The 18,405-nt window shown below is 43.6% G+C and overlaps 1 protein-coding gene and 1 long non-coding RNA gene across 2 annotated transcripts in view; one reads left to right on the top strand and one right to left on the bottom strand.

The window, feature by feature from the left end:
- fgd4 (FYVE, RhoGEF and PH domain containing 4) overlaps positions 1-18,405 on the bottom strand; it is a 182,962-nt gene that overhangs the window by 153,035 nt on the left and 11,522 nt on the right. The window lies entirely within an intron of this gene.
- On the top strand, positions 690-16,592 carry LOC116983765. The gene is made up of 3 exons (XR_004414807.1): positions 690-797; positions 5,620-5,626; positions 16,579-16,592. It is a non-coding gene; the product is annotated as an uncharacterized LOC116983765 (long non-coding RNA).

The raw sequence follows: 18,405 nt of genomic DNA on the forward strand, positions 1-18,405 counted from the left end.
AGTAGATAGTGTTTCTTGGATGTATTGGCTCATTGTCAAGGTTTGCCATTTCAGGCCTAATCTTGCAAGAGTCTGCAAACACAGAGAGTAACCAGACACATGCAGAGCAGGTTTGAATATAAAAGGACTTGCAGGTCCTAAATTAAGTTGGAAACTAAAGTGCTAAATCATTGCATGTTCCTCCCTTCTGATTCACGGGTAAATCTTGACGCCGGCCACCAGAAACACGAGCGAGGCTAATAGCACAGTTGTGACTCCCGAGGGCTTTATCACACTCAGAGTTTCCGTTCTCATGCATGAAGCATGGGAACAGAATTCTCTGGTGAGATTTCTTGAAAAGTTTTCCTTGTCTGCAAGCAGGAGAAACTGGTAGCAATTTGGAGTATTATGAGCGGTTTTGGGCCCCATATCTGAGGAAGGATGTGCTGGCATTGGAGAGGGTCCAGGGGAGGTTTACAAGAATGTTCCCAGGAATGATTGGGTTAACGTATGATGAGCCTCTGACGGCACTGGGCCTGTACTCGCTGGAGTTTAGAAGGATGAGGGGACCCCTCATTGAAACTTGTTGAATAATGAAAGGCCTGGATAGAGTGAACGTGGAGAGACTGGGAGAGTCTAGGACCAGAGAACATAACATCAAAATAGAATTACATACCTTTAGAAAGGAAGAGGAATTAATTTTGTCAGAGGGTGGTGAATCTGTGGAATTCATTGCCACAGACGGCTGTGGAGGCCAAGTCAATGGATATTTTTTAAGGTGAAGTTTGACAAATTCTTGTTTAGTAAGAGTGTCAGGGGTTATGGGACGAAGGCAGGAGAATGGGGTTGAGATGGAAAGATAGATTGGCCATGATTGAATGGTGGAGTAAACTCAATGGGCCGAATGGCCTAATCCTGCTCCTCAAACCTATGACATTTTACCGCAATTATTTGTGTGCTTTCAACCTTGAAGGCTTTTTATATCAATCTCCTCACTAAGGTAGACAAAAAAGCTGGAGGAACTCAGCGGGTGAGGCAGCATCTATGGAGCGAAGGAATAGGCAACGTTTCGGGTCGAGACCCTTCTTCAGACTGATGTCGGAGATATTAGGCTGTGGGAGAGCTGGGAAGGGGAGGGGAAGGATGGAGAAAGCAAGGACTAAATGTTCTGCAGGTGCTTACCCCAACAGTGCCACATCAATCTCACTCTTTTGCCAATTCCACTAAAGGTGCCACTGACTGACATTGACTAATTGGTTGAATGAAAAAAGATGTTTTAAAACGATCAACTACTCACCAGGATAGGATTCTCATCTTGCTCTAGACAAGAAGTGATAGGTGAACATTTGTAGACTGGTTCTCATCTATGATGTGTCACAATAGATCTGGATGATATTGTATTATATCATGCGTTTCATTGTTCTATCTGGGACATATGGCAATAAAACATCAGTCTGAAGAAGGGTTTCGGCCCAAAACGTCACCTATTTCCTTCGCTCCATAGATGCTGCTGCACCCGCTGAGTTTCTCCAGCATTTTTGTGTATCTTCGATCTTCCATCATCTGCAGTTCCTTCTTGAACAATAAAACACTCTTGATTGCCAGACTAGCCGACAATACTGCATAATTTTACTGCATAAACTGGTGAACAAGGGAATGCGAGTTTCAATTGATTAACCTGGTGATACAGAGAGAGTGGTTGAATTCCCTCAAAAAAAATGATTCTTGGAGACTTGGAAACATTGTAATCAAAACAGAACATCTCCTAAACAGTGTAATATTCAATATTTTCTTCAGGCTACAGGCAAAGAAGTGAAAACATCAAGATTAAAGAATATTTTTCAGATTCTTTGAAATTCTCCAAAAGTCTCCAATTTTTTAATATACATGTGATCACACGGTCCTTGAATTGTGGAAGAGGTATAAATAAAGGCCATCATAATGTAATGAAACATGGATACATGTTCTTCAGGTCAGCAAGCCCACACTGACCATCCTGTATCCATTGACACTGATCCTGCATTGATCACATCTTACATGCCCAAAAAATGACACAATGCATAAACTGACATGGGGCCAATTTGGTGAAGGCGTTAATATGTATGTTGTTCACATCTACGGAAAGGCAACAGACCTATTTTTGTAGGACAGTCGGTTCCTGACATCAACCATGTACAGAGCTGGTATAATGCAGTTCTGCCCTCTACTGGTCATGCACAGTTCTACAAGCACTCACCCACAATTGAATACTCCACCATTTAATCATGGCTGATCCATCTCTCCCTCCTAACACCATTCCCCAGCCTTCTCCCCATAACCCCCGACACCGGTACTAATCAAGAATCTTTCTACCTCCGCCTTAAAAATATCCATTGTCTGCCTCCAGAGCCACCTGTGGCAATGAATTCCACAGATTCACCAGCCTCTGACTAAAGAAATTCCTCCTCATCTCCTTTTTAAATGAAAGTCCTTGTATTCTGAGGCTGTGGCCTCTGGTCCTAGACTCTCCCACTAGTTGTGTGGGACATCCCCTCCACATCCACTGTCCAGGCCTGATGGAAATGGTGGAATATTTCTTCATTATAGTGCTTCCTTTTGACAATTAAACCTTCATAACTGGCAGAAGGGTGCGGGGTTTGTGTAGTTTAGTTTATTGTCACGTGTACCACTTTATAGTGAAAAGTTTTTTTCCAGACCAGGTTAATTAATAATAACTTTCATACAATTAAATGCAACCCAAAGTGCTTTCCACATAAAACAGGCCTGTGCAAAAATACAATTTAATACAGTAAGAACACAAGCAGTTAATAGCATAAAAAACACAGATTTATATAAAAATGTTAAAATGTACAATTGAGAGTACAAAAGGACAAAGGAAGTAAAGTCAGTTAAAAGCTTGATTAAAAAGATAGGTTTTTAGCTGCCGTTTAAAAATGCCAACTGAGTGGGCGTCTCTCGTAGCCCTGGGTAGGGTATTCCACAGCTTGGGGGTGTCATTGAAACAGGTTGCTTCACCATTGTTCTTATTACTGCGGCATTGAGAGGCTAACAGGCCGACATCAGATGATCTGAACGCTCGAGTAGAGGCATGGGGAAGGAGGGACTCTGCAAAATATGCTGCTCCTGAGCTATTTTATAGACAAGGAGGAGGACTTGGATCTCACCGGGAGCCAATGAAGGGAATATAATACTGGAGTGATATGTTCCCTTTTCTTGGTATTTGTTAAAAGCCGGGCTGCGGCATTTTGATTCAGCTGTAACTTGTTGGTGGAATTTGAAGGCAGACTGGTAAATAAGGCATTACAGTAATCAAGTCTGCTTGATATGAAAGCATGAGAGTTTTTTTTACAGTCATTAAGTTAAACTACAACACACAAGGCAACTTAATCATTAACTATTAACATTCATGCCACCTCTGGGTTTATTGCAGTTGTCTGCAGTCTTTCCTTCTCATATATGTTTTATGAATCAGCCCCAAACAATCAGCACAGGAGCACCTCAAGGCTGCGTGCTCAGCCCCCTGCTGTACTCACTCTATACTCATGACTGCGTAGCCTGTCATAGTGCGAACTCCATCATCAAGTTCGCTGATGACACCACTGTTGTGGGACGTATCACTGATGGGGATGAGTCCGAGTATAGAAGAGAGATTGAGCAACTGTCCATATGGTGCCAGCAAAATAACCTGGCCCTCAACACCAGCAAAACCAAGGAACTGATTGTGGACTTTGGAAGGAGTAGGATGGGGACCCACAGTCCCGTTTATATCAACGGGTCGATGGTTGAAAGGGTCAAGAGCTTCAAATTCCTGGGCATGCACATCTCTGAAGATCTTTCCTGGTTCAAGAACACTGATGCAATTATCAAGAAAGCACATCAGCGCCTCTACTTCCTGAGAAGATTACGGAGAGTCGGTTTGTCAAGGAAGACTCTCTCTAACTTCTACAGGTGCACAGTTGAGAGCATGCTGACCGGTTGCATCGTGGCTTGGTTCAGCAACTTGAGCACCCTGGAGAGGAAGAGACTACAAAAAGTAGTAAACACTGCCCAGTCCATCATCGGCTCCGACCTTCCTTCCATCGAGGGGATTTATCGAAGTCGCTACCTCAAAAAGGCTGGCAGTATCATCAAAGACCCACACCATCCTGGCCACACACTCATCTCCCTGCTACCTTCAGGTAGAAGGTACAGGAGCCTGAAGACTGCAACGACCAGGTTCAGGAACAGCTACTTCCCCACAGCCATCAGGCTATTAAACCTGGCTCGGACAAAACTCTGAACATTAATAATCCATTATTTGTTATTTGCACTTTATCAGTTTATTTATTCATGTGTTTTGTAGTTAATGCCTATTATGTTCTGTGTGCTGAAGCAAAGCAAGAATTTCATTGTCCTTTCAGGGACACATGACAATAAACTTGAACTTGAACTTGAACAAATCACAATTTACTAAGAGATGGTGTTGCGAAATGTTACATTTGTGTGCAAACTTTTTAGAACACAAAATGCTGGAGTAACTCAGCGGCTCAGGCAGCATCTCAGGAAGACATGGATATAGGTGACGTTTGGGGTCGGGACCATTCTTCGGGTCGGCTGAGTTACTCCATCATTTTGTGTTCGACGCAAGATTCCAGCATCTGCAGTTCAATGCATGGCAACTATGTTAGTGATAAACTAGTTAAAATAAGTTTCAAGATTTAGTCGTGTCTAACAAGGCATTGGGGATTATTGAATGACCTTGTACACACACACACACACACACACACACACACACACACACACACACACACACACGAGTGTAGAGGTGAGCCAAGGAAATAGCCGGCAATTCTAGGAACAAAGTCACAATCTGGTGATCCTGAGAGAGAAAGAGTTCAGGTATTCCTTCTCTTCAGAGATGCTGCCCGTCCCGCTGAGTTACTCCAGCATTTTGTCTACCTTCGGTTTAAACCAGCATCTGTGGTTCCTTCCTACACAACGAGTTCAGTGACTGAGTGCTGCGGTGGGTAGGATGGCAGAACAGCAAGGGAAGGGTGGGGCTTATTGCAGTTCAGATTAAGTTATTAAATAAAAGGCAGTCTGCCCAAGTCTGATACAAAGTCTGGGATCAGCGCTGGGTGACATTCTTTCAATCATGCTACTGCACAGAAAACACAAACACTAACCTGCAATCGTCTGAGAGTATTTGCCCCGATCCAATCCCCCAGCACCGCTCAGAGTGAGTGTTGCACGCACAATGACATTACAACGCACCCGACATCGGAGTAAGTGTGTTCACAATTCATAAGTTCACGTTTCTAAGAGCAGAATTAGGCCATTTGGCACTTCAAGTCTACTCCGCTATTCAATCATCATCTTCCCCTCTCAACCCGATTCTCTTGCCTTCTCCCCATAACCCCCAACACCCGTACCGAACAAGAATCTGCCAATCTCTAACTTAAAAAATATCCATTGACCTGGCCGACTGTAACAATGTATTCCACAGATTCACCACCCTCTGACTAAAGAGATTCCTCCTCATCTCCTTTCTAATGGTGCGTCCTTTTATTCTGAAGCTGTGGCCTCTGGTCCGAGACTCTCCCACTAATGGAAACATCCTCGCCACATTCGCTCTGTACAGGCGTTTCACCAAGTTTCCAGAATGAAAGTTGAACCTAGAAATTGTAATCACATCCCACACTGGAAAGTAGCAGGCCTAAGCAGCCCCGGCATAAACAGCTCTGCTCAGCTCACTTCTCATTCTTCACAGCCTGACAAATTTATCCAAATACCTTATCAAAAGTATTAGCCAAATCTGCTTCATCCTCCATTTAGTTTAGTTTAGAGATACAGCGCGGAAACAGGCCATTCGGCCAATCGCGTCTGTGCTGACCAGCGATCCTCGCACACTAACAATTACAATTTACAATTTTACCGAAGCCAATTAGTCTACACACCTGGACGTCTTTGGATAGTGGGAGGGAACCAGAGCATCAGGAGAAAACCCACGCAGGTCACGGTGAGAACGTACAAACTCCCTTCAGATAGCGCCCATAGTCTGGATTGAACCCTGGTCTCTGGCGCTGTAAGGCAGCAACTCTACTGCGCCACCACAGTTTTCAGGAACCGTATTCGAAAATACAAACAATTCACAGCATAAACAGCGTTCTCATGTCACCCTTGGTTCTTTTTGCCAATTACCTTAAATGTTGTATTCTTTGAAAAGTTAAGAATTAGTCAGAGTTATACAGCATGGAAACAGGCCCTTCGGCCCATGCTGACAAAGATACCCCACCTATGCTAGTCCCACCTGCCTACGTTTGGCCCATATCCCGCTAAACGTTTTAAATGTTGTTAAAGTACCTGTTCTCCTGAGTTTGGGACTGGATGAATAGTTATACTCAACATTTCTCGGATCTATCTCCACAATCTAGTTATTGGTAGTTTCCTTCTGTGTCTCCTTTTTTTTGTTTTCTCTTCTTTTCTCTCTATTACTTTCTCTCATCTTTTTCTCCCTTTAAATTTATTCCTTATAAAAAAAACTGAAGCCATGTAGGAAATCTGTAACTAAATTGTCGCTTACTATTATTTGTATACATGCTTCTAATAAAAATTTTAAAAACAAGTACTTGTTCTCCCATTGAAAATAGTGTATCCCTAATAACTCCAAAACTATTTACAATTTTTTTTAAAATCGCTATTAAAATTCCCCTTAACTGCAATTTCTCCAGTCTCACTGAACAAATTAAATTCCTCATTTCTGAAACCATTTAAAATGTATTGAAAAATAATTTCTAATCGCATAACACCGAGGATGTTGTGCTAAATGACAAAATTCCTGGCCCTTCGTTTGATCATGTGTCTAAAGTCAAGGATCCCGCACTCTTTATTAATCTTCTTCTCATCGTGCATGGCTGCTTTCAATAATTTGTATATAGGCAACTAACCGCGACTTCTCCACTGCGATTTCCCTTTCTAAGTGGGACTATTTATTGCGCTCCTCACTCTTCATCCAGAAATTAGTCGCTCGCTTCACCATTCTTTATAATTGGACAAGCAGAGTAACCCGAGATGGTGAGTCATCCCATCGCATCGCGTGGCTTCAAGAAGTAGATTTGCAAACACACTGCTTGTCAAGGCCTGCGTGGCTATCAGTCAAATCAGGAATTTGGCAAGGACCAACCTCGCTAAAGGCTGCACAGACAAGTGTAAAGGTAAAAGGCATCTTGTTGCCTTGACAGGGAGTTACATTCTTTGTACCCTTTGTTTGCCATGTGTTTTAATCACAGAATTGTATCTGCCTTCTCCATTCAATAAGACTGTTAAGGGCCTGTCCCACTTACACGATCTTTTCGGAGACCGCCGGCACCCGTTGCAGGTCGCCGAAAATGTTCAAATCCAGCGGTGACCAGAAAAAGGTACGACTCTTTGGGCAACTCCTCACGACCATACAGGCGTCACCCCGCGACATGTCGGCACGTGACGCCTGTACGGTCGTGAGCAGTCGCCCAATGAGTCGTACCTATTTCTGGTCGCCGCTGGATTTTCAACATGTTGAACATTTTCGGCGACCTGCTGCGACTATGACAGATGCCGGCAGTCGCTGAAAAGATCGCGTATGTGGGACAGGCCCTATACACTCAGTTGCTTTGGCATTTGGTGAACCGAGGCGAGGTCATTTAAGACTGAGGTGAGAAAAAACTTTTTCACCCAGAGAGTTGTGAATTTGTGGAATTCCCTGCCACAGAGGGCAGTGGAGGCCAAATCACTGGATGGATTTAAGAGAGAGTTAGATAGAGCTCTAGGGGCTAGTGGAATCAAGGGATGTGGGGAGAAGGCAGGCACGGGTTATTGATAGGGGACGATCAGCCATGATCACAATGAATGGTGGTGCTGGCTCGAAGGGCCAAATGGCCTCCTCCTGCACCTATTTTCTATGCTTCTATGAGATGTGAGGCAGGGAAATCAAACCCAGGCTTTTCAGCCAAAGTGTAATCGAGTTAAGGACTACATTGATGCACTTTACAAATTATTTGAAGCAATTCCCCAGTTGTTGCAGAGAGAAGGCCTATAGTAGATAAGACTGTAATGGCCATTTGGCTTGTTTTGGGCGTCATCAATGATGGCATGTGTCTTTAAATTTTAGACTGCCCGCTATATTGTGGGTGGGATTTATGACATATTTTTGGGCGTGTTTGGAGCTAAGTTTCTTGCGCAGAAGCTTAGATTTTAGTTTAGTTTAGGACCAGCATGGGGAAGGTTTACCCTTGGACCATGCGAAGTGTAACGGAGACATGAGACAAAAGGTATAGAAGTGTGAAAACACACACGTCTAGATTCAGGGACAGTTTCTTCCCGGCTGTTATCAGGCAACTGAACCATCCTACCAACAACAAGAGGGCGGTCCTGAGCTACTATCTACCTCATTGGAGACCCTTGGACTAAACTTGATCGGATTTTACTGGCTTTATCTTGCACTAAAAGTGATTCCATATAATCATATAACAATTACAGCACGGAAACAGGCCATCTCGACCCTTCAAGTCCGTGCCGAACACGTATTCTCCCCTAGTCCCATATACCTGCGCTCAGACCATAACCCTCCATTCCTTTCCCGTCCATATAACTATCCAATTTATTTTTAAATGATAAAAACGAACCTGCCTCCACCACCTTCACTGGAAGCTCATTCCACACAGCCACCACTCTCTGAGTAAAGAAGTTCCCCCTCATGTTACCCCTAAACTTCTGTCCCTTAATTCTCAAGTCATGTCCCCTTGTTTGAATCTTCCCTACTCTCAGTGGGAAAAGCTTATCCACGTCAACTCTGTCTATCCCTCTCATCATTTTAAAGACCTCTATCAAGTCCCCCCTTAACCTTCTGTGCTCCAAAGAATAAAGCCCTAACTTGTTCAACCTTTCTCTGTAACTTAATTGCTGAAACCCAGGCAACATTCTAGTAAATCTCCTCTGTACTCTCTCTATTTTGTTGACATCCTTCCTATAATTAGGCGACCAAAATTGTACACCATACTCCAGAATTGGCCTCACCAATGCCTTGTACAATTTTAACATTACATCCCAACTTCTATACTCAATGCTCTGATTTATAAAGGCCAGCACACCAAAAGCTTTCTTTACCACCCTATCTACATGAGATTCCACTTTCAGGGAACTGTGCACAGTTATTCCCAGATCCCTCTGTTCACCTGCATTCTTCAATTCCCTACCATTTACCATGTACGTCCTATTTTGATTTGTCCTGCCAAGATGTAGCACCTCACACTTATCAGCATTAAACTCCATCTGCCATCTTTCAGCCCACTCTTCCAACTGGCACAAATCTCTCTGTAGACTTTGAAAATCTACTTCATTATCCACAACCCCACCTACCTTAGTGTAATCTGCATACTTACTAATCCAATTTACCACACCATCATCCAGATCATTGATGTACATGACAAACAACAGTGGACCCAACACAGATCCCTGTGGCACCCCACTAGTCACTGGCCTCCATCATGTATCTGTACACTGTGGATGGCTCGATTGTAATCACTGACTGGTTAGCAGGCAACAAAAGCTTTTCACTGTACCTCGGTACCTATGAGAAGCTCAGTAATTTGTGTTTATATCCCAGTCTCCGTTGGAGGAAGAAAACTGGAAATAAACTACGTGGCAATAAACTCCATTCAGTTGAGACTTGAACAAACAGAATTGAAAAGCATTTATTAAAATTTAATATTTTCTTCCCATTTACGACATTGGAAGGATACACTTAGAGAACAGACACATAAATTTTCACACACAATAAGTATACTGTACGTATGTTAAACATTTTACTTCCTACAGCTTTGAAGAAAGGTGAATTAGTGCCCTTTCCACACATGCATTAATTTACATGTTTGGTTCTGGCTGTTTCGTGGATTTTCAGTAAAAAGAACAGAATCTGCACTTTCTGCAATTGCTATCAAAACTTGCATAATGCTACAATTTAAAGCAATAGAAATAGGATCACTTTTAATCATCCCAAGAAGTCATCAGACTGCGTGTGCTGTATAAATCAAAACACAATGAAACAATGGGAGAGATGTTCAAATGTTAGCCAAGAGTTTCTGACCTGATAAACAAACAAGCAACAAGTGAATGACAGGATCTCGAGATCCTGTCTCCTTTCAGACAAACTTCAGAACTCCAAGCTTCTATTTGCTAACCTCCCTCTCATTGACATCACAGCTGCCATTGAATGCACTTCCTTTAACTTTCTTCATGTTGTTGTCAAATTTCTCAAAACAATTCAGGGACAAAGTTTAGTTTAGAGATACAGCGCAGAAACAGGCCCTTCGACCCACCGAGTCCACGCCGACCAGCGATCCCCGCACATTAACACTATCCTACACACACACACACACACACACTAGGGACAATTTACAATTTTACCAAACCAGTTAGCCTACAAACCTGTACGTCTTTGGAGTGTGGGAGGACACGGGGAAAAAGTACAAACTCCGTACAGACAGCACCCGTAGTCGGGGTCGAACCCGGTTCACTGGTGTTGGAAGGCAGCATAACTGTGCCGTCATCAGACGGGTATCAGGATGGAACTTACCCACATCTACTCTGAAGAAGGGTTTCGGCCCGAAACGTTGCCTATTTCCTTCGCTCCATAGATGCTGCCGCACCCGCTGAGTTTCTCCAGCATTTCTGTCTACCTTCTACTCATAGATGGGTCTTCCAACTCTCTTAGAAAATAATTCATAATGATGCCAAAATCACTTAACATACCTGTATAAAGGTTCTTTCCACAAAGTCCACTTCTCATTAAGGTGAGATTGGGAGATGCTGGCTGGGTTAGGTGTGGATCTACTGACTGATAGTTGGTTTGAAGTGCCTTGAGTTTTAGAATTTACTGGAGGGGAAGGTTTGGAGAATGGTCTTTTGGATAAATTTGACTGAAGAACCTGTTTTCCTATGGGCGTATCAGGATTTTGCCAGGAGCTAAGAGTAGTATCATTTTTCACGTACAGAAACATATGAGAAGCTCAGTAATGTGTGGTTATATCCCAGTCTCTGTCAGAGGAGGAAAACAATGGAAATAAAAAGATTGGTTAAGGAATAAGAAGTTAAGAGATTAATCGAAAACAATTTAATGAATGGGACAAAATATTGTCAAGATATATATGGCAAGGTAAAAGACCTAGGACCGTCTCAAAACCTTAGTGTTAACAAAAGAAAAGGAGGGGGATGGGGTCTACCCTCTCTCAAAGACCCTCTCATCAGGCAGCACAGTTAAGATCTATGATATGCTGGTGCAACCCATCATATGATGCTCAATGGAAAAACATTGAAGAGAGAACACTTGCCATTCCTGTACAAGCTATCATAGCTGACAGCAACCTACAAGACTAGATAAATGCTATTGAAAATCCTTGGGTAAAATGGACTCTTAAAACAGTTATAACAAGAGTATAATTTAGAGGAAGACATTACAATTCTTAAATGGTGCACATATGACACAGGCTTTACTCCTAATAAATTAGATAGTAGGTTTAAAGAGTGGACAGTTAAAGGCATTACTGCTCTTTGTAACATAATGAAAGAAGGGACACAATTAAGTTTTGAAATGCTTAAAGAATAATTCCTGTTATAAAAACAAGACTTCTATCGATACTTACAGATGCGGAACTATGTTAATAAAAATGTTAAAAATAAAACGGAGTCGAGTATAGGGTTGATGGGATTATTGAGGAAAGCGTGCAACTCAAATACTGGTCGTAAAATTATTCCATGTATGTATAAAGGGTTACTGAATCTTAAATCACATTCAACCTTACATATTAGAATGAAATGGGAGAAGGAAGGAGGGATAATCATATCAGAGGAAGAATGGACAGCACTATGGAGGTAGCAATGGAAGTGTCCCAGCTCACAAAACTGGAGGGAGTTTAGTTGGAAAAGCCTGACACGGTATTTTATCACGCCTTCTCAGAAATCCCATTCCGGTGGGAACTCTTCAGTTTGTTGGAGAAAATTTGGAAATTTAAAGGCAGATCATTACCATGTTCTCTGGGATTGCCCTGTTATTAAAGATTTTTGGAGAGAGTTACATGATGCCTTACAAGATATTTTTAGATGTCATGTGCCCCTGGAGTGTAAGACCATGTTTTTTGGACTCATACCCGAAGACTGGCAGAAATAGACAAATACTTACTGAATATATTGATGGTAGCTGGTAAAAAAGCTCTCACAAAGAAATGGTTATCACAGGAGAGCCCAACTCTGAATGCATGGATGGACATCGCAATGGATATTTATAAAAATGGAGAAAATAACAGCATATGTTAACTTCAAACTGGATTTATTTGTGTCACGCTGGGAAAATTGGGTTAACTATGTAACGCCTCATAGGACAGTGTTTATTTTTACAAATGTTTGATTATATGGTAAAGAAAGGATCACTCCCTAAGTGGTTGTGGTTTTTACTGTGTTCTTGTTTCTATATTTGTTTTGTACAAATCTCAAAAAGAAGCAATTCAAGGCAGACATATGTATGATGTATACATATAACATTATACCTGAAACCCGTTTTATGGCAATGTGTTTGCTGTGGAATACCAAAAAAAGAGTATATATTTTTTTAAAGTTGCAAGCATGAGAGAAATTATGGAGTTGGGATCATGTGGGTTGAAACTGAGGTCAAAGCAAGAGAGAAATTGTGGATAGACACAAAGTGCTGGAGTAAATCAGCAGGTCCGGCCTCATCTCTGTAGGCAATGCTGGGGTAACAATTTGTTTTGGGAGACCTTTGGACCAAACCCGACCCGAAACTTTACCAGAGATGCTGCCTGACCTGCTGAGCTACTCCAGCATTATCTGTCTTTCTTTGGTATAGACCAGCATCTGTAGTTCCTTTTTATTACAAGAAAAAATATGGAGATGGGGTCACGTGGGTTGAAAATGAGGTAAAGACAAAGGGAAAAGATTATCTGGAGAAAACAGGTAGAATTAGAAACGTCAAGTGCACGAGAACAACACATTGGTGTTATATATACACAAGAGTCCAGAAAGGAAAAGAAGAACAAAGTCTAAAATACAAGACAGGGTAAAAATAGAAAGTACTATTTTGGAAAAAAAATACATGAATCGGGGCCCAGTTCAAACTCAAACGCTACGAAATAATGAATTCAGTCATTTTCCCCACAAAGCCAAATTGGCCAAGTTCCACACCAATGCACATTAATGACGGGAAACAAATTGATAATATATGCATTCATCTGTACCAAATGCAGCCCTATTCACCCTCTGAACCATCGGACAGCTCACAAATAAACATGGTTGAACAGAGATATTTTAACTTTGAAGCTAAACAGTATATATGGTTATATGGTTATATTCACAGTCTTATTTGTCGTATTTGTGAGTCGTTGTGTCCTTGGGCAAGACACTTCACCCACCTTTGCCTGTGTGTGAATGTGTGTGAGTGATTGGTGGTGGTCGGAGGGGCCGTAGGCGCAGATTGGCAGCCACGCTTCCGTCAGTCTGCCCCAGGGCAGCTGTGGCTACAGAAGTAGCTTACCACCACCGAGTGTGACTGAGGAGTGAATGAATAATGCGATGTAAAGCGCCTTGAGTATTAGAAAGGCGCTATATAAATCCCATCCATCATCATCATCATTGCACTGTTGCCTGCACATATGACACTCTTTACTCTTTTGTTGCCTTGAATTGACATTGCCCACGAAGATTCTGCTCGTTTTGCACCTTTGAATTCACTTACTTTGTCTTCTTCGTCGCGTTGTTTTAAATAGAACAGAATCTTGGCGTAAATCAAGAGATGACGCTGGGAGAACACAACCCAACTGTTGATTATATCAATGGCCTTCCTGCTAGGACATAGTGCAAGAGGCGGTGGAATAACACAAAGATAAAACAGGATCATATTTCCTAACAGGTACACCTGAACCTAGTAGCTCCATCTAAAGACTGCACTTGCCTGGTCACTCCTCCATGGGACCATCTTGTTGTGGAGCCTCTACCTCCAGCTGTGCCCCATGTTGTTAGTTTAGAGATACAGCGCGGAAACAGGCCCTTCGGCCCACCGGGTCCACGCCGACCAGCAATCCCCGCACATTAACACTATCCTACACCCACTAGGGACAATTGTTTTTTACATTTACCAAGCCAATTAACCCACATCTTTGTTAGTGTGGGAGGATACCGAATATCTCGAAGAAAACCCACGCATATCACGGGGAGACGAACAAACTCCGTACAGACAGCACCCGTTGTCAGGATCGAACCCGGGTCTCCGGCGTTGCATTCGCTGTAAGGCAGCAACTCTACCGCTGCGCCACCGTGACCGCCCTGTAATTCCTGGGGAATTGATGGTGGGCAGGTCAGAGTTGGGCAGGAGAAAGGGCAACCAATCACTTGGACTTTGCCTCTACCTCAAGACCCTCAAAAAAAGGACACGAAGAGCTGGAGGGAAACGTCTATAGAGAACATGGACAGGTGACGTTTTGGGTTGGGACCAATCTTCAACTGAAGAAGGGTCTTGGCCTCAAAATGCCACCCATCTCATCAGTCTGGAGAAGGGTCCTTACCCGAAACTTTAGCGGTCCATGTTCTCTGTCGGGCAGGATTTTTGCACAGAGGGTGGCTGGTGCCTGGAACATGCTGCCAGGTTTGGTGGTGGAGGAAGATACGATAGTGGCGTTTAAGAGACTTTCGGATAGGCACATGGCTATGCAGGGAATGGAGGGATATGGATCAGATGCAGGCAGATAAGAGCTGGTCTTGGCATCATTTTCGGGCTCAGACATTGTGGGCCAGAGGACCTGTTCCCGTGCTGTACTCTTCAATGTTCTATGCAGTTCCTTACAGCTGTTTCATCAAATCTTTTACTCGTGTGGTTTGCTGGGCCCAATCCATACCAGAAGTGTTTGATCAGATCAAATGTGCTCTGGGCCGGTTGCCAAGCCTCTTGTTACCATGTGCATTGGGGCCCAATTGAATTCTCTTGGTGTCTGCCCACAATGCCTGAAAATTGCCCAAGACCAAAAATAACATCATGAGTTTTTATGGTATTCTCAACATGTTATTAAAAACACGGCAATAATTGAAATTTCTGCCCTAATTTGCAGCTTATCTTGTTTTCATGTTTATTCCAGATTTTTTATCATCCATTCAAAAAACGCATTGACAATCATGTCATTGTTAAATTGCTCGTATAATTCTGCAAGATTGAGCATTTGGAGGAGGAGGAGGATGTTTAATTAGTTACTATAAACTCTTGTATGCTTCTTATTATGTCTCTGCAGTCCCTTCATCAAATCTTTTACTCGTGAGGTCAGCATGACACAGAGTTGTATATTGAAGACATTACATTAGCCACAGAATGAGAAGGATTGACAGATACATTAGGTCAAAGAACAGGCATGATACAAACAATGTAAACCTTGTCTACTTGAAATAGAAATGTGAAGACAGAGGGAAAATGTGAAAGGAAACTAACTACTGAATAATAAATACTTCAGGAATTAGGGCAGTACCGTGGCGCTGCCGATAGAGCTGTTGCCTCAATCCAGACCTCGGGTTCCGTCTGTGTGGAGTTCGCATGTTCCCTCTGCAACTGCGTGGGGTTTTTCTCCCGGGTGCTCTGGTTTCCTCCCACATCCCAAAGATGTGTGGGATGGCCTCAGGTTAAATGGCCTCAGTAAATTGTCCCTAATGTGTCAACAGTGGGTGAGAAAGTGGGATAACTTAGAAGCAGCGTGTATGGTTGCTGGGCTCGATGGGCCGAAGGGCCTGTTTCTATGCTCTATCTCCAAACTAAAATGAACAGGAGCTCAATAATTAAACTAATACCTGTATTAAAAGAATAATATTATTCGTATTTAGTTTTGAACAAGCCTCTCTTGAGCTTTTACTTGTGAATAGTTGTATAAAACATGAAGCATGATGGAACCTAACCAATTAGACTGAGAATTAAAGAATTATGACTGATATGTAAATCACACATGTGCTGTTGTTCTGCTGTCAGTGGTAAGAATATTTGGTTTTGCCTGGGAAATCGCCACAGGTCATGTCTGTTACTTAGAACAGGATGAGCCAAACCAAAAACCTGTTTAGTAATGACAGACACAAGGAACTGCAGATGCGGGCTTACAAAAAATGACCCAAAGTGCAGGAGTAACCCAGCAGATCAGGCACTATTTCTGGAGGATATGGATAGGTGACGTTTTGGACCAGGACCCTTCTTCATAACATGGGAGTGTATGAATATTTTATTTGTTTTGGTGAGGAAGTTGACAGAGATAATGGAACATGAGCAATTGTTTATAAGAGTGCAAGCCTGTTGGAGGAATGGGGTGAGAACGGGTGTGAATGGTCTGTGCGAGGGAGATAGTGGTAAAGTACCATGAGGTACTGATCAGGACAGCGCAGGAACCTCACCTGGGCTCTTCAATAGCTATGGCTTTGACTTTTTGGACCACCAGTGCCAACAAAATCAAGTAGATTCTGCAAACGACCATGAGTGTCCCTTTGTGTAAAGCTAAGCACCAGGAAGAAAGACTCAGACAGTCCTAGGGATAAAAGGGTGTCAAGAGTTATGGGGAGAAGGCAGGAGAATGGGGTTAAGAGGGAGAGATAGATCTGCCATGATTGAATGGCGGAGTAGGCTTGATGGGCCGAATGGCCTAATTTGCTTCTATCACTTATGACCTTTTGAAATTGGAAGAGACAGAGAGAAAACTGAAGATAGACATAAATTGCTGGAGTAACTCAGCGGGTCAGTCAGGCAACATTTCTGGAGAAAGTGGTTAGATGACCCTTCGTCAGACTGATTGCAGGGGGAGAGGGGAGAAATGGAAGTAAGAAGGGACTGGTTGACAACAGATGACCTCAGGTGAGGGGGTTCCCCGATAGGCAGTTTGTTGGACAAGGCGAGAGATCGACGCAGGTGTGAGCCCAAGAGGGATACATAGTTGTAAACTGATCTGAGAGAAAATAGATCTCATAGAACATTAGCAACTCTGCTCAATCAGTGCACGTGGCCCAGCATGTCCACACACCTGCCTGCGCCCACACACCTGCCTGCGCCCACACACCTGCCTGCGCCCACACACCTGCCTGCGTCCACACACCTGCCTGCGCCCACACACCTGCCTGCGCCCACACACCTGCCTGCGTCCACACACCTGCCTGCGTCCACACACCTGCCTGCGTCCACACACCTGCCTGCGCCCACACACCTGCCTCCGCCCACTCACCTGCCTCCGCCCACTCACCTGCCTCCACCCCAGCAGAACAACTAGCCTCCTTCCCAGCTGTGCTCTGTCCACACATCTGGCCCCATCATGGGGGTTCTCTGTATTCACACACCCGTCCCAGATCGGCCCGCACCCTTGAACTCATTCTTGGCCCCTCTCACTGGTTGTGTTCCCTCTGTACTCCTGGCCCCATTCCCAGCTCCGATCCATCCGCAGAGCTGGCCCCGTCTCCGCTGCTCTCCACCTGCGCCTCGGGCCCCAATCCGGGTCTGCTCCTTCCCCACACGTTGCCCCATTCCCAAGCGTACCACATCCATGCAGCTGGTCTGAGGCCCATTTGGCTGGAGCCTGGGCTTCTGAACGTGCTCTGCCTCGAATCCCAGCCTCACACCCAGGTGCCCACCCGGCCCCAACCTCGTTCCATGTTGCCCTCAGCACTCTGAGGGAAGGCGGCTGAAACAGAATCAGGTTGGCTCGGCCAGTCAACAGTGACTGTCCTGGTGTGGACCAATAAATGTACAGCATATATATCGGGACTCCCCCATTGACCATAACAAAAGATTGAAACCTGCATTCCTGCCAAATTGCCATGGAGTACAGAGTGAAAATCCCCTTAGCAAAACATAACCACACCACTGACACTATCAACTTACATTCAAAAATTCCAACATGAGGTGGGAGCAATTGCTTCTTCCTTCTTCCTCAATGCTGTTCCAAAAAAGCCTTTACAGCATTGAGCAGTTTACTACAAGATCCCTATCTAGAAAAGGAAAATACAATCTGAAGAAGGGTCTCGACCCGCAACGTCACCCATTCCTTCTCTCCAAAGATGCTGTCTGTCACGCTGAGTTACTCCAGCATTTTGTGTCTATCTTGGGTCTAAATCAGCATCTGTAGTTCCTTCCTAAACAAACACCATGTATTTGTTATGCATTGGCTCGGGATCTGGGTGGTTATTGCAGGGCCAGCAATTATTGTCTGACCTTCATTGCTCTTGAGAAGGTGGCCTAGAACCACCAGCTTGAACCTCCACTGTACAAGATTTAGTCATGGCGTGGTCTTTGCTAACTTGGGCTACCGTCATGATTTATTCATACCAACGACATTTGAGAGGTTGAACAGGCTAGGGCTTTATTTAGTTTAGTTTAGTTTAGAGATACAGCGCGGAAACAGG

The sequence above is a fragment of the Amblyraja radiata genome, chromosome 19, assembly GCF_010909765.2.
Source record: "Amblyraja radiata isolate CabotCenter1 chromosome 19, sAmbRad1.1.pri, whole genome shotgun sequence".
NCBI lineage: Eukaryota > Metazoa > Chordata > Chondrichthyes > Rajiformes > Rajidae > Amblyraja > Amblyraja radiata.